The sequence below is a fragment of the Chinchilla lanigera genome, unplaced genomic scaffold (assembly GCF_000276665.1).
Source record: "Chinchilla lanigera isolate Chin_1 unplaced genomic scaffold, ChiLan1.0 scaffold00051, whole genome shotgun sequence".
Taxonomy (NCBI): domain Eukaryota; kingdom Metazoa; phylum Chordata; class Mammalia; order Rodentia; family Chinchillidae; genus Chinchilla; species Chinchilla lanigera.
The window spans coordinates 14,037,361-14,054,589 of NW_004955452.1; the positions used below are offsets into that span (position 1 = coordinate 14,037,361).

The 17,229-nt window shown below is 36.1% G+C and overlaps 1 protein-coding gene across 6 annotated transcripts in view; it reads left to right on the plus strand.

The window, feature by feature from the left end:
- Ago3 (argonaute RISC catalytic component 3) overlaps positions 1-17,229 on the plus strand; it is a 131,243-nt gene that overhangs the window by 59,874 nt on the left and 54,140 nt on the right. Inside the window, exon 1 of one of the 6 annotated variants that reach the window (XM_013519529.1) lies at positions 1,635-1,709. The exons of 3 other annotated variants lie outside the window; for them this stretch is intronic. The gene's annotated coding sequence lies outside the window, so the exon portion shown is untranslated. Of the gene's footprint in view, positions 1-1,634; positions 1,710-2,998; positions 3,084-12,847; positions 13,061-17,229 lie in introns of those variants that run through there. 2 more of the 6 variants (XM_013519530.1, XM_013519527.1) reach the window with 2 other exon arrangements.

Here is a 17,229-nt window from a genome sequence, read left to right on the forward strand (position 1 = left end):
ATTTAAAAAACCTTTTCCTCCATTTCTGTGCTGAGTTCTGCCATGCTTCTTACACTACTTCCCTTTGACTGGCTGTCTTTTCCTGGAGTTCTTAAATGTCTGCTCTAAGATCTTTCTACATAATTGCATTAAGAATTTATAGAACTTATGTTAATAAGTAGAGTTGTAGCTTTCTCCTACTTTATCATGATATTGTCTGTTGAGTTTTTTGCCAGAGATGCTGCACTGCTGCATTTCCATGGCATCTTTGTGTGGTTACTAAAATATTTTTGTTCATATTTGAATGATGTGCATCCTCCCAAACCATCTATCAGAAAGGACTTTAGGAGTGGAGCAAGAACATTAGTTGCACCTTAGGAACAAGATACTTTTTCAGGTGTCTCTGCATAAGTCCTCCATCCTCTTTTTCCCACTGGATTCATTCTTTAAAATATAGTCACATCTCCTGTGCCTCTGAGTAACTTTAGTGATTTAAGTAATGCGAACTACCAGCCATGAGGGCTTACAGGTTGTACTACCAAAGGATATTACTTCGCCTTTTAAGTTGCCTGTTTTTTAATGTTAACAGAGGATTTGTGACAGTTATACAGTTGGGGGTGTTTTGTTTTGTTTTGTTTTGTTTTGTTTTGTTTTGTTTTGTTTTGTTTTGTTTTGTAAGACAGACTCTTGCTATGTATCCTAGGCTGGCCTCAAACTCATGGTGATCTTCCTGCCTCAGCCTCCTGAGTGCTGGGATTGCAGGTGTGCACCACCACATCCAGCTGATACTATTTTTATAACTTTTCCATACATTTCAAATTGTTTCAAAATAAATTACAAAACTGCATGTAGTCTTTTCCGAGACTGTCGTTTGAGACCACCCCCCATGCTCATGATACTTTCTGTACCTTCTTTCTCTACTTCCTTCTCAGATTTCTTCCATTCATTTGGAGTTCTAAATATTGCACTTCCCACTTAAAATAGGACCCTTTCTTCCTGAGATTGAAAATTACCTGTTCCCCCACTAGGCTCCTTTATACTTTTTGTCATTCTTGCGTGCCAGATGTGGCTGCATGGGTTCCAGTAGCCCCATGTAGTTTGGGAATATTTTGGGGAATATTTATTTTATAATTTGGCATTTTCCTGGTTTTTATTAGATCCTAATTTTAGTAAAGATATATGCTTTCTCTTTTTTCTTAACATTCTTTCTTGTTCTGCACAGGTTCTAGGAGAAAGATGGGAAACTTTGGAACTAAATTGTTGCTGTGTCCCTATTGGAACTTGAATTCTAGCTTTGGAAATTATTAAGAAATAATTTCTAAGTAACTCATCTGTCAAGTCACAAAAGAAATTTTAATTTGGGACCAAAGGTTAATTAATAATGTGTATCAGAACTGGTATGATCAGAGAGAGCAATGCTTAGAGAGAATTAAACTTTAAATGCATATTCAGAAGAAGAAAAGCATCAGTGACCTGAGCAGTCCTCTCAATAAGTTAGAAAAATAAGAAAATTAAATGCAAAAAGAATAGAAATGAGATTAAAACAAATTAAATAGAAAGCAAAACTTTATCATTTTAGGTAGCAAGATTTCAAAAGTTTGTAAGAAGGATAGTGACATGATCATATTTGTTTTCCAGAAAGAGACCTCTGGCAGCAGTGTGGAAAATAGATAGAGGAGAAAAAACTAATCTGAGAAGCCAGTTAGGAGGCTTTTCAATCACTAGTTCAGGTAAGAGATGGTGATGGTCTAATGTGGGATGGAGAGGAAGGAACATATTCCAAGGATTAAGCTAAAAAAAATAAATTTAAAATCCATGTCCAGAAAAAAACTTGGGTGTAGTTACTGGTACATGGAACTGATTGGAAACAAATAGACTAGAAGCTTTATTAGGTTGTTAAAGGAATTATTTTGCAATAAACAAAGCTTAATGTATCAGTCAAGGTTCAACTAAGGAAGAAGAAGCAATAGGAGACACATAGATTTGGTTTATGCAATTGTAGGGGGTAGTAATGCCAATCTGAAATCCTTAGAGCAGGAATCAGGAAGGGCAAGCTAGAATTCATGTTCACAATGTAAGATGTTGTCTGTAGGTAGAATTTCTTTTCTGTTTCTCTTAAGGAAGCTTCAGTCCTGCTTTTAAGGCTCTTTAACTGGTTGAATCAGGCCTATGTACATTATGCAGGATAATCTCCCATATTTAAAGTCAATTGATAATGGACTTTAATTATATCTACAAAATACCTTCACAGCAACACCTAAAATATTGATTGAATATTTGTTTGATTAAATAAATGGTAGCTAGAAACCTAACCAACTTGACAAATTAAGGAAAAAATGTAAAACAGAAAGCAACAACAACAAAAAATACTTGGCCTAAAAATTACTGTGATTATTTAATCCTCAAAAAATACTTCAGATACAGTGACTGTGTGAACTGGTTTAGGCCAGCCTGCACTACATAGCGAGTAGTCCAGGAAGGTGTGTCCTCCAACACAATTTCCAAGAAGGTCTGTCCTCCAACACAAATTCAGATTATTCACTGTGAGATTTCTACCAGTTATGAACAGTGATGCTGTCAACTGAATGTGGGTCATGTATCACCATTAGATAGATCATATATTAACATGTCCAAAACTCGAGGATTCTATGGAACCTATGGCTAGAGACATCTAGTATGTGGTTTGAAATTTCTTGTAGTTGGAATAAAGGCAAGATTGTTGAGACTCCATAGTATATAAATCATATTTCAAATTCTAGACATGGAAAAGTCTTCAAGAATAGTACTTAGGTTAAAACAGGAAAAAAAATGTAAACTATGGGCAATACTAGAATTTAAGGAGGGAAGAAGAACCACTGAGCCAGTATTGATTATCACAGGGAGTATGAGAGGCTAGGAGAGGAAGTATGTTCCAAAAGTAAATAATTTTTTTAGTTAAACAATGATAGCTTTTTCAATACTATCAAAACCAAGACAAGTATATCAATTTGTGTTTTCTAATTTCTGTTCTTCTTACAGGTTTTAATCTGTGTTACTTCCTTGAGAAGCAGTGTATGATACCTTTGCCTCTTCCCCCATCCAGCTATCCCCCAAATTTGAGTTAGGTATTTCTCTTACGTATTCCCATACTACTGTATACCTCCCATATAACTGCATGGGTCACCCTGAACTATAAGATTTTACTGCTCTGTGTTTCTAATTAGAATGAAAGCTCCTTGAAGCTAGGTGCTCCCATCATATTCACCAGTGTACCCTCTGTGCCTAGCACAGATCCCTCTCTCTCTTTTTTTCCTTGAGACTGGGTCTCGCTATGTAGTCCAGGCTGGCCTAAACTCATGGCTTTCCAAATGCTAGGATTATAGGCCTGTGGCATTATCCCCAGCCCAATAGCATAACTCTTGGTCATATTAAGCAAAGAATTAATAAATCAATGTGGAGGAGGAGCATACAGATGATAAGCTTGGGAAGTCATAAATATTCCAGAAGTAATGATTTCTTGGCTGAGCTTTAACAACAGCAAACAAGAGTTTGGATTAAACAGCAAGTACCAGGAATAAAATACTTTTGAAAAGCCTGTACACTTTACTGAAAGACACAAGAGAAAAACCTGAATAAATGAAATATATTAGACATGTTGAGAAACCTTAAGATGTCAGTTCTTCCAAAGTTAGTCTATAAATGTAATTTTAATTAGAATCCTACTAGGATCTGTCATGAAACTTTGTAAGTCATTATTAAGATGTATATGGAAGAATAAATGACCAAGAAGAGCCAGTACAATTTTAAAGAAAAATGAATTACTTACTTTTTTTTTTTTGGTACCAGGAATCAATGTCAGGACCTTGCGCTTGCCAGGCAGGTGCTTGTGCCACTGAGCTATATCCCAAACCCCTGCCTTAACTTTATTATAAAAGTATAACATTTGTACTACAGTGCTTTAAATGTAGGGGCAGATAATGAAGCAAAAAAAGAGAACTTAGAAACAAGTCAGTATATATTTATGGAAACTGTAAATGTCTGAGGTGGCATTTCAAACCAATGGAGAAAGAGTAAAATACTAAGTTATGTTTATTCATGTGTTAACCATTTGAAGAAATAATTGGATCCTTCTTACATTTTACACAAGCTTTATGTAAAAAAATGTGAAAGGAAAACTTTGACATTATTTTAGGGAAAAAAAACAAGAGAATATTCCTAATACTGAACAAAAATATAAAGTATAAACCATAAAGCAAAATACTGATAAACTTGATTACATCAAAATGTAAAGCTCATCTCATGCAGAAGATACTATAAACAAAGTTGAAATAGTAGGAGAATATTTGAAGCTAATATGACTGAAAGCTTTATAAAATATAGATAGATGGGACAGAAAAATAGTTCTCAAAAGAGGAAACTCAGGCCCAGTAAATACATGAAAAGATTCTCAAGTTCATTACTAATCAGGAAATTACAAATGAAATCAATAAAGAACAATTATGTACCTATTACATATGCAAAATTAAAAAGCCTTATAAAATACCAAATGTCAGTGAGGAGGAAGTGAAAGGAACTTACACATTGTTGATAAAAGTGTGAGTTGGTGGCTAGGCATGGTGGCACATGCTTCAATCCCAGCTCAGGAGGCCGAGGCAGGAGAATGGCTATGAGTTCAAGGCCGGCCTGAACTGTATGACGACCTTGTCTCAAAAAAAAAATTGTGATTTGGTAACTACTTTGGACAGCAGTTTTTTCTAGTAAAGATAAAAATTAGTTATATCTTAAAACCAATAATGTATCTCATATTTTTCACATTTGCCTGACATTATATAATAAAGCAAAAAATTAGAAACAGCCTAAATTCCAGTCAACAGCAGAATAAATAAATAGGACTTAAATTGTTTTTGTAATTAATAAGTACATAGATAGTTTTTGTGGTATACTGTATAACAGTTAAATGAAAGCTGAGTTTGGTGGCACACACCTGTAATCCCAACACTTGGGAGGCTAAGGCAAGATCACTGCATGTTAAAAGGCCAGCCTGGGCTACATAGTGAAACGCTGTCTCTCTCTCTCATACACACACACACACAGAAAATGAATGAACCAGTTCTAGATTTATCAACATAGACTATTAACCAATATTGGAGGTTGGGAGGGAATAAATAGCAAAAGATACATATATAAATTTAAAACTAAAGTATATACAGGCTATATACAAATACAGTAAAATTATGAAATATAAATTGCAGAAATACATGCCAATTTGAGGATTGTGGTTCCCTTTAGGAAGAAAAAGGAATATAATAGTTTGGGTAGGATCTCTGAGTTCAAGGCCAGTCTGAGTTACATAGTGAGAACCTGTCTCTAAAAACTAAAACAAAAAGTTGGGCGTAGTGGTGCACAGCTGTAATCCCAGCACTTGGGAGGCTGAGGCAAGAGGATCATTGCAAGTTTGAGACTAGCCTGGGCTACAAAGTGAGCTCAAGGCCAGCCTGAACTGCATAGTGAGACCCTGTCTCAAAAAGACAAAAAACAAAAACAAACAAATAAAAAACCCGAAGAAAGGAAATTGTGTGACTAAATAATTGGGAAATATTTTATAACTCAATATGTTATAACACAATTTATTTTATAAATTGTGATTTGTCACAATTTAATAGGCAGGTTTCTTTTAACATACATAAACCATTGGCATCAGTGGCATTTTAGGGTTTAATGAAACACAAATTATTTCTCTAAGTTAGCCTGCTTTATTGACAAACTAGTTTGTAATTTGGATTTTTGTAATTCATAGGTTTGAAGAGCATCATAGTGAATCATATGCTGGTCAGTTGTATATCCCTGAAGCAGAAGGTTTTGGAGGCAAGAAGTTGTGGTTGTTGTTTTAGTTGCTGGATATTTAACTAGGACCTCAAACATTCTAAGGATATACTTTACCTCTGTGGGATGCCCCCAACCCTCTTCCTTAAGATGGTTTTATTTACCACTTATTACGTACCAGGTAGAATGCTAAGCATTTTACATTGTTACCTGTTTTTGTTGTTGTTGTTACATAAATATTGCCACAGAGCCTGGCATGGTAGAGCATACCTGAAGTCCCACCTACTTGGGATGCTGAAGTGGAAGGATCACTTGAGCCAACAAGACCAGCCTGGGCAACATTGAGTTAGTTGATTTCCCCCATCTGAAGTTTAGACACCAACAGTCACTTGGCCAAGGTTACACACTTTTAATTTAAATGGTAGAAGTCAGCTTTTCTGACTTTATGCTTATGCCTTTAAAACACAGTTCTATACTGCATCCCATTTCCCTTTTGGGGCAAGCAAGTCTTAGACCTGAGATATCTCAGTTTTAAAAACTATTTAGAGCTGGAATATAGCTCAGTGGCAAAGCATTTGTCTAGCATGCTTGAGGCCCTGGGTTCCAACCCTAACACTGAAAGAAGAAAAGAAAAAAGAACCTTTGGTTTTGTTTACTTTCTTACACTTTTTAATAAATGTACTGGTCTATAAAGCATTCACTGTACATGTTGCTTCTACTAAAAAAAGTAGTCAGAATATATAAGTAATTGTAGAATTCAGTAAATGTAATTTACTTTTGCTTAAAGCAAGTTTTTTATACTACAGAAACCATATAATGGCAGCAGGAGTCTCAGTGACAGATCGTCAGATCTATTTCTTGATTCATACTGTTGCAGTGTGGCTGAGTGTGCCCTTCACGTTTGGTGTACTGCAGTCTTCCTGAGATTTGCCTTGCTCCTACGTTGATTTCTTGTTGCTTTCCTCTCTTTCTCTTTTTTTCACACCCAAGAGCTTCATGAGAAAAAGGTACATAAGGTATCAATTTTTGATACCTTACATACTGGAAAATATCTTATCAACAAAGTTATGGTATTTACTCAGGAGGATGAGATAGGATCACTTGAGCCCAGGAGTTCAAGGATAGCCTAGAAATATGGCAATAACCTGTTCAAACACACACACACATGCACACGCGCACACACACACACTCTCACAAAATACAGATGAGTTAATACATTGGAAATAATTTTCCTTTAGAAGATTGAAGCTGGAAATTGGGCATGGTGGCACACCCTTGTAATCCCAACACCTGGGAGGCTGAGGCAGGAGAATGCAAGTTTGGATTGAATCCAGGCTCTTGCACTGAGCTATATCCCCAACCCTTTTGAAAGAGAGTCTGGCTAAGTTGGCCTAAAACTTGTGATCTTACTGCCTCAGCCTCCCAAACAGTTGGGATTACAGGCATGTTCCACCATGCCCCACTAGCATGGTGTTTCTGTTTGACAGATGCAGTATGCTGTCTGAGCATACAAATTTATTTTGGAGTTCTTCCTGTATATCGTTTTGCTTCCTCCAGGTTGTTTTGTTCTTTGTCTTCTATTAGGAGGATTTCCTCAAGTATCTAGTACCCTTTTTTTTTGTTTTTTTGTTTTTTTTTTTTTTTTCTGGTACGAGGAATCGAACTCACGACCTTGCACTTGCCAGGCAGGCACTGTGCCACTGAGCTAAATCCCCAGCCCCTCTAGTACCCTTGATTAGTACTCATGATTCAGTGTGAGCCAAGCATATTGACCAGAAACTCTGAATGCATGGGTAGGGCTTGTTGACTCCAAACTTTATCGTAGAATGACTTCAGTAGTATGACATTGGAGAATCTACATGTTAGTACCCTTAAGTCTCTTCTCTTAGCTGGTCATATTACCCAAAGATTAGGCTTCCAAACTTCTGCCTGAAAGGTAACAGTATACCTGCCTACATTCTGGAAGTTAGAAGTTCTTTCTAGGGAATTTTTGCATTCAGCATTCAGTATATTTACAGTTATTCATTCTCTTGTTTATTGTATAGTCCTGTGCCTTCAGCTATGCCAGGTATCATTGCAGAGAGCCTTTGTTTTACCTTTCTCAGAACTAAACCTTCAGATCTATGCAAGGAAGAACAGGCAGCTGATCAGTGGTGTGGTCTAGTCAGAGGATCTAGAACTCTACCTGCTTCTCAACTTTCCTCTATTTTTCTCACTTTTGTCATCCTTTCATCACTAGTGTTAGTCGTACCTCATACTGCTACTTCTGCATTTTGAGGACTCGGTATTATAAATGCGGTTGGTTCTTAACCTTTCCCAATACAGCTGGTTTATTTTATTTTCTTGGATCTGCTATGTCACTGCTTTTCATCTTCCAAAATGATGTGCTAAGCCAGGCATGGTGCTGCATGCCTGTAATTCCAGTACTCAGCAGGCTGAAGCAGGGGAATTGCTACAAATTTAAGACCAGCTTGGGCTACATAATAAGACCTTGTCTCAAAAAAAAGAGTTGATGTACTTCCTGTTTTGCTCTCTCCCTTTCCATGTTTATGTTTTTTAAAATAATAATTTCTTACCATACTTATAGTAGAATTTGGGTCAAGATTGAAATGAAATGCTTATGGTTATTTGCAGTCTTAACCTAGATTCTGTATTTATTTATTTATTTATTTATTTATTTTTTGGTTTTTCTCCGGTACCGGGAACCGAACTCACGACCTTGCGCTTGCCAGACAGGCGCTTTGCAGCTGAGCTAAATCCCCAGCCCCTAGATTCTGTATTTAAATTCCAACTCATAAATGAATCTGTGGTACAGTAGATAGATAATTCTTATTTTCATTTGAATTACCTATCACTGCATATCAAATTACCCCAACATTTAATGACTCAAAAGAGCAGTAAGTACTGTATACACAGTTACTGTGAGTCAGGAATTCAGGAGTGGCCTAGCTGTTTAGTTCATGCTCAGGGATTTTCAGGAGTTTCATCTTCTGAAGGCATTACTGAGACGGGCAGATCCACGTGCAGGATGAGTCACTCAAATGGTAGCAAGTTAGTTTTGAAAGTATCAGTTCCTTGCCATGTTCTTCTCCACAAGGCTAAGTAAGTGTCCTCGCAGCATTGTGGCTGGCTTTCTTCAGCATAATCCATGAGAGATCAAAGTAGAAGCTGTAATAACATTCAGACCTAGCATTGCAAGTTAACATCCCACATTTTCATACCCTATTGGTTACAGAGGTCAGTTATATTTAGTGTGGGAGAAGACTACGCAGAACTCTGAATTCCAAAAGTCAAGGCTCATTGGGACAAGAGAGGCGATGGGGGGATGATTCAAGTGTGTTATGCGCATGTGCCAATCCACCAAAATGAAACTCTCTGATATATATAACTAATATGCACTAATAAGAAGATTGGCCTTCACATACAAAAATTTGATGATATCATTTGGGACTGAAGTTTTTGTGAGAAGGGATTATAAATTGAATTTCTTTGATACAGTGCTTCTCAGATTTCTTTCTTAAAATTAATTTTGGTAAAGCTGTCACTGTCAAAGCAACATTTCATCAGTTATCAAATAAACTGGCACCAAGTTGTCCTTAACATTCACTTTAACACAATATTTAATTTAAGGTATTTAGTGATATCCCTTCTTTCATTCCTGATACTGGTGATCTTTTTTTTTTTTTTTTTTTTTTTAAAAGGTAGGAGTTTTTTTTTTTTTTTTTTTTCTACTTTTCTGGATTAATCTTTTAATCAATCTCACCATATTAGAAAATGCTAACCATACAGTTTCCTTCTTAAGCTAGAAAAAGAGCAAACTAAACTCCAAGGAAGTAGAAGGTAAGAAATAAAGATGTAAAGAAGGTGGGGAGAGGGTAATAAAAATGTGAACCAGGTGTGGTGGTACACCCCTATAATCTCAGCTTCTCAGGAGGCTGAGATTGAAGGCCTGCCTGAGCAGCTTAATGAGATACCATCTCAAAATAAACAAAAAGGACTGAGGGTATAGCTCAACACTCCCTGGTTCAATCCCTAGGACCAAAAAGAAAGAACAGCAGGGAGAGAGAGTAGGAGGATCACTGCAATTGAGACCAGCCTCCCAAGGATGAGAGCAAAAATTAAAGAATCAAGGAAGCCAGCTGTAGGCTCTTAAAAACTTTTTTACTCTGTGTGTGTGTGTGTGTGTGTGTGTGTGTGTGTGTATGTGTATGTGTGTGTGTGGTCTTTTTGAGACAGCTTTGCTATGCAGTTCAGGCTGACCTTGAACTCACTATGTACATAGGCTGATCTTGAACTTGGAGTGATCCTACTGCCTCAGCCTCACTAGTGCTAGGATTACAGGTGTGTGCCACTATGCCCAGCCCCAGCTTTTTTATGTTTTTGTTTTGTTTTGTTTTCTCAGACACAGTCTTGCTGCATAGTTCAGGGCTGGCCTTGAACTCACTATGTGGCCAAGATTGGCCTCAAACTTGTGGCAGTCCTCCTGCTACCACACTTGGCTGCTAAAAACTTTTTGATAAAAGCTTCTCCCAAGACTGACCAGGAAGCCAGTGATGGTGGCACACGACTATAATTCCAGCATTCTGGGAGGCTGAGGAAGGAAGATAGCAAGTTCAAGTGTACCCTGGGCAATTTAGCCACTTAGCAAAACCCTGTCTCAAAATAAAAGTGAAGAAAAAGGGCTGTGGATATATCTCAGTATGAAGGCCCTGTATTCAATTACGTAGTACTCCCCGCCCCCCCGAAAAAAGATTAGTCAAGAAAAATAGAAAAAAAAATGGATCACCAGTATCAGGAATGAAAGAAGGGATATCACTAAATACCTTAAATTAAATATTGTGTTAAAGTGAATGTTAAGGACAACTTGGTGCCAGTTTATTTGATAACTGATGAAATGTTGCTTTGACAGTGACAGCTTTACCAAAATTAATTTTAAGAAAGAAATCTGAGTAGCACTGTATCAAAGAAATTCAATTTATAATCCCTTCTCACAAAGAAAACTTCAGTCCCAAATGATATCATCAAATTTTTGTATGTGAAGGCCAGTCTTATTAGTGCATATTAGTTATATATATCAGAGAGTTTCATTTTGGCAGATTGGCACATGCGCATAACACACTTGAATCATCCCCCCATCGCCTCTCTTGTCCCACCTATCCCCAGTTTCATTCACCTTGTTTTTTTGCTTCAGTGCATATAATGTGTTCATCACCCCATTACCCATCCTGACACTCAACCTTGTACTTATTCCCTCACCTTGTCTATTATAGTCTTTCTATTGTCATCTTTTTTGTATTCTACATACTAGAGAGTGTTTTCATTTTTGTTTTTACAGTGCTAGGGATCAAATCTATATACTGGGCAAGTGCTCTACCACTGAGCTATATCCCTAGCTTTCACTGGTGAATTTTGTATAATATTTAAGGGAAAGAATTATACCAGTCTTACAAAAATTATTTCAGAAAATAAATGATTACAGTTTTCCAAGTCATTTTTTAAGGCAGTATATCTTACACACCTGACAAAGACAGTGAATTCTGGAATGGAGTCTGTGACCATAATCATGGAAAGAATTAAGTTCATGAACGAAGGTACCACTATATAATCTTCTCAGCTAGAAAAATCTTCCAAGACATTTTAATATTCTCACAGTAAAAATTTACAACAAACTACAAAGGGAAACTTCAGTTATAAAAGCATCTAGAATAATACACAGGTATCATCATACGTGTATAATGAAAAGATAAAACGTTTTTGCTCTTAGGATGAAGAATAAGGGAAGAAAGCTTGCTGTCACTACTTCTATTTAGTGTACTAGAGATCCCAGCCACTGGTGAAGTAAGAACAAGAAAAATAAAACTGTTTACAGAAGACATAATAGTCTACATTTAAAAATCTTAAAGAGCTAGGTGTGGTGGCACACGCCTGTAATCCCAGCACTAGGAGGCTGAAGCAGGAGGATCGTTGCTAGTTCGAGACCAGCCTGGGCTACCAAGTGAGCTCAAGGTCGGCCTGAACTGCATAGGGAGACCCTGTCTCAAAAAGACAAAAAAAAAAAAAGAAATCCTAAGGAATCTACACTTGCCCCTCCAAAAAAAGCCTAAACAAATCTACTAGATAATCCTTGGTACCAGGGGAAAAAAACTAATAAAAGAATTAACAAGGGGCTGGGGATTTAGCTCAGCGGCAAAGCGCCTGCCTGGCAAGCGCAAGGTCGTGAGTTCGGTTCCCGGTACCGGAGAAAAACCAAAAAAAAAAAAAAAAAAGAATTAACAAATGCATTTAGCAAGGTTACAGGACACTGATTACATATACACAAAGTGAATACTGACAATTTAGCAATATCAGCATTCAACAATTGGAAAAATGTTTACAATTAAGTACCATTTATAGTAACACCAAAAGAACATGTAATATTTCAGAATATAAAGAAAGATGTATAAATTACATACAGTGAAAGCTGCAAAGTATTATCAAGAAAGGTAGGAAGGTATAAAGAGATATATCATGTTCTTGGACCACAGCACTCAGATTTTTAAGCTACCCATTTTTCTAGATCTGTAAAGTCAATATAATTGATCTATAGTCAGTGAAATAAAAGTCCCATCTAGATTTTTAAAGAAATATGTGTGTGTGTATAATTTTTTTGTTGTTGTTGTAAGACAAGGTCTCATGCATTTCAGGGTGGCCTTGAGCTCTTTGTAGCCCAGGCTGGTCTTGAATTTGCAATGATCCTCCTGCCTCAGCCTCCTGAGTGCTGGGATTACAGGCATGCACCACCACGCCCGGCTCCAAAGATATATGTATTGACAGTCTGATTCTAAGATACTTAAGTACCTTATATGTAAAAGAAGACATGTAAATATGAGAAGACTCTAAATGATGTTAAACATCATTGGTTTTCAAGGAAATGCAAATAAGAAACCCAGTAAGATAGGTTGTATACTCTAAATCAGCTAACCTAAACAGACTGAAAACACCAAGAATTGATAAGGATGTGGAGCAACTAGAAATGATAGGAATTTAAAATGGTACAACCACTTTGAAAATTAGTGTGACAGTTTCTTTAAAATAAAATGCTTTTCATTTTATTAGAACTCAAAGCCCTGAGTTCAGTTTTCAACACCAAAATAAAAAGTTTTTCATATGATTTGCCAACTCCATTCCCAGGTCCTTGTCCAAGAAAATGCAAATAGTTGTCCATACAAAGATTTGTTCATGTGTGTTTACATGTTCCTACTAATTAGAAGCTGAAAACAACCCACGTGGCCAATAAGAGGTGAGTGGAAAAAGATGTTGTGATGTATTCATTCAGTGGAATAATATTAAACAATTTTTTTTGGAGACAGGGTATCACTTTGCACTCAAGATGGCATGAAGAAAAAATAAAAAAAAAAATAAATAAAAATAAAAAGATGGCATGAACTCACTGTGTAGCCCAGGCTGGCCTCGAACTCATGATGATCCTCCTACCTCAGCCTCCCTAGTGCTGGGATTACAGGCGTGTACCACCACGCCTGGCCTATATAGCAATTTAAAAGGAAAAAAATCTGCTAATTCATGAAACAGTATGGGTGAATCTCTACTAATTAAGATATGCGGAAGAAGCCCACAAAATGGTCTGTAGAGTATAATTCCATTTATATGAAGTTCTGAACCAGTTATTTATTATGAAAGGAATCAGGTGGTTCCCTAGGATTAACCTGGGAGGGACTAATTACAAGAACATTTTCTGAGGTGATAGAAGTGTTCTGTCTTAATTCAGGGGGCAAAACATCAGTGTATATGATAGTCAAAATCATTGAAATTTATACTTAATTGTACTTTACTATATAATAAGGTATATTTCAAGTTGGTTTTTCTCCCTGAAACAACATTAACTGCACACCCATCAGAGTGGCAAAATTCAAGGTTGGCAGTACTAACAGCTGATGAGAATTCAGAAAGCATTGACTCCTATATACTGCTGGTGAGGGGGTATATTATTAAAACCACTGTGGAAGTTAGACATCTAAGAAAGTGTGACATAAACATCCCTCATGACCCAGCAGTTCCTTTCCTAGATACAGCCTATTTTGGAGGGATCTATGCATGTGTATGTGTGCATGCATGTATGAATCAAAAAAGGCTGTTCATGTTCATAATAGCCAAAGAAAAGTATAATATGAATATCCACCAGCATTACAGTGGATAAACTGTGTATTTCTTTAAGAGTTGTGCAGCAATGAAAATGAAAAAATGACAAGTTAATGTGAGTTAGACTCTTCATCAGGTCTGAAAAAAAGCAAATGCTTTATATTTCCAGTTACATAATATTTAGCAACTAGGGAAGGTAAACAGGTATGTGAGTATATGTATTTATGTTGTAAATCCATAAAGAAAGATAAGTTAGTAGTATATAAGTTGGATTTTGATTATCATTAGAGGAGAGGAATTTAGGATTGGAAAGCAATTAAGGAAGATCCTTTTGGGGTACTGGCAATATTTAGTTCTTGATGTTAATAGTGATTACATGGATATTCACTTTATACTAATTTGACACATTTATATGTTACGCATTTTGGTTTTTTTCCATAAAAACCAGAAAAAAAAGAAGGATCTTTTAACCTATCATTGAATAAATATCTCCTGAGTGTCCCATCTCCTGAGTTGATGATACAGGAAATACATAGATGTGACCCTTAGGCTGTAACTACTTGTTAGATCTTTCTTGCGTATATCTGTCTTCCTGAGAAACCACTTTGAAGATACCACCGTGTATTACAGCAGCCCCTGATATTTTCCTAATCTGTCCATAACTCTGTAATGTTTGTATTGTTCCCATGCTATTTCGTAAACGGATGTATGTTTATTACTATGTGTTTCCTACCACAACCATTGAGAACAGTCAATGATTATTCATTTGGTCACTCATGTATAGCTCTATTTATTTTCTTTAGAAACCACTTTGAAGATAGCAAAATATAGTACAACAGCCATTGATAATCTCCTACCACTTTTGCCTGTAACTCACTATTATTTGTCTATTTGTTTTCCTGAGAAACTATCTTTTAGATAACAATATGTAAAACAGCAACCATTGATAATATCCTACCACTTTGTCTGTAATTCGGGAAGCCCCCCTATTACTATGTTATCCTTCTTTTACTCTTTAAAATAATAATAATAAAAAAAATAGATGTGTAATATGGTCTCGATAGCAGATTATGTTCACTAATTAATATAAAAAGTCATTTTGACCAGCTGTGGTGTCACACACCTGTAATCCCTGCACTTTGGGAGGCTAAAGCAGGAGGATCAAAAGTTTGTGCTCAGAGTGGGCAGTTTAGTGACTTAGCAAGAAGTTAAAAATTCGAAGGGAAAGGGGAGCACTGGAGCTTTGTGTGAAGATCTTAAATATTGCACTCAAGAAACATTATTATGTAATGAATGATCCTTTTTCCTCCCAGTTTTGAGAATTGAACCTAGGGCCTTGTCAATGCTAGGCAAGCAGTCTGTCACTGAACTACATCCCCAGCCCTTTTGTTCTTCCCAATTTTCAGTTAAAAATTCAGTTTTTTTCAATTCCAATTTTTTTTTAAAAGTTCAAGATCTTACCAAGTTGTCCAGGCTGGCCTTGAACTTGCAATTCTCTTGCCTCAGAACCTCTAGTAGCTGGGTTACAGGCTTATACATCCACACCTAACAAATTATTTTAGTAATTTCTATTCTTTTGGCTTCAGAGTTGTGGAAGTAAATATAAAATTGGGGTAGGTATTAGCCATAGTAAGTGCATCCCAGGATACCAGCAATTGTATATAGCATCAAAGTGTATAATTGTAATAATTTATTTTCCAGAATCTAACATAATCTACTATCCTTTTCTGTGCTACTTGTTTTTTGGTTTTTTTTGTTTGTTTGTTTGTTTGTTTGTTTGTTTGTTTTTTGGTTTTTCTCCGGTACCAGGAACCAAACTCACGACCTTGCACTTGCCAGGCAGGCGCTTTGCCGCTGAGCTAAATCCCCAGCCCTGTGCTACTTGTTTTGACCTGGACATTTTATTTACATGTGTTCCTAGTTCTGTTAAATATAATAAATATTTATTATTTCATCTTCACATGTTATTTCCTGCTGTATACTAGTAGAGAAAGTTTTAGTTTTAACACAGTAAAAAACAATCCTAATCTCATTTTCATGGAATACTCCTTTGTACAACCTCTTTAAGGAGTTAGCTTCTATTGACAGTGTGATTCTGCCTGAAATTAAGACATCAGCAGGTGTCATGAGTTGTCAATTCTTCAGAAGTGAGGAAAGAGCTCTATAGAGCTGCTTCCATGTTTCAAGCACAAGTAGGAACCTTGCATTGATTCCCCAGTGCAATGAGAGGTAGATACTTTTCTAACAGATGAATAATGGAAGCTCAGAGAAGTCATATAAGTGTTGGGCTAGGATTAAAATCAGTCTGTTTGATTTCCAAGCTTAGCCTATTGCATTATTCTAAAGCTGCTACCTATAAGAAGAAATCTGGTTAAAAAATAAATAGGGATTAGGTGTAGGGCAGTGGTACAGTCCATGCTTAGTATGCATGAAGCCCTGGGTTCAACCCCTAGCACCAAAACTAAATATATAAATATCAAAAAACAAAAATGTAATAATAATAAGTAGAAAAGTTATAGGATAAATTTCTGACTGAAGCAATTTTTTATCAATTATTAATAACTAATAAAAGATACATGAATTTTAAAGTATAAAACCTTGATGAAATTGAAATGATCATAAGTTCAGCGTTATATCATGTTCATGAATTGAACAAATATCCCAGTGGTTTTTGTTTTTTGTTTTTGTTTTTGTTTTTTCCGCACCAGGAATCGAACTCACGACGTTGCACTTGCCAGGCAGGTGCTGTGCCGCTGAGCTAAATCCCCAAACCCAATTTTTTTTCTTTTTTTCTTGGTTCCAGTGGTATTCTGGATAGCTAGTCTATTTTGTTAAATTTCTTTTCCCTAGTTGTATACTTACCTAGATGCGCAGTCTAAATAACTAATAAAGTCTCATTTTCCCCATACTTCACTCAACTATTAACTATACATTATTCTTCTGTTTTATTTATCTGAATTCTAGTATTTTCACATTAACTTCAATTTATACTATACATAATTTATAATAAAACTTATTTATTCTGTTGATTGCTGTTTAGATTGATTTCATTCTTTTTACTCTCACAAATGATGCTACAGTAAACATGTTTCCTTTTGCAGATGTGGAAAATCATTCACACGTGTAAATTTTTTATATATTACTATTTCCTCTGCTGAGTGTATCAGTTTATATTCAACAATCAGAGCTTTTTTCCATTGGCTTATCAGTTTTTGTTACCAGTCTTGAAAATGTACTAATCTTGATTATTAGCCTATGTTAATTGTGCATAGATATTTTTTGCTATTTATATTTTATTAGTTTTTTTAACTC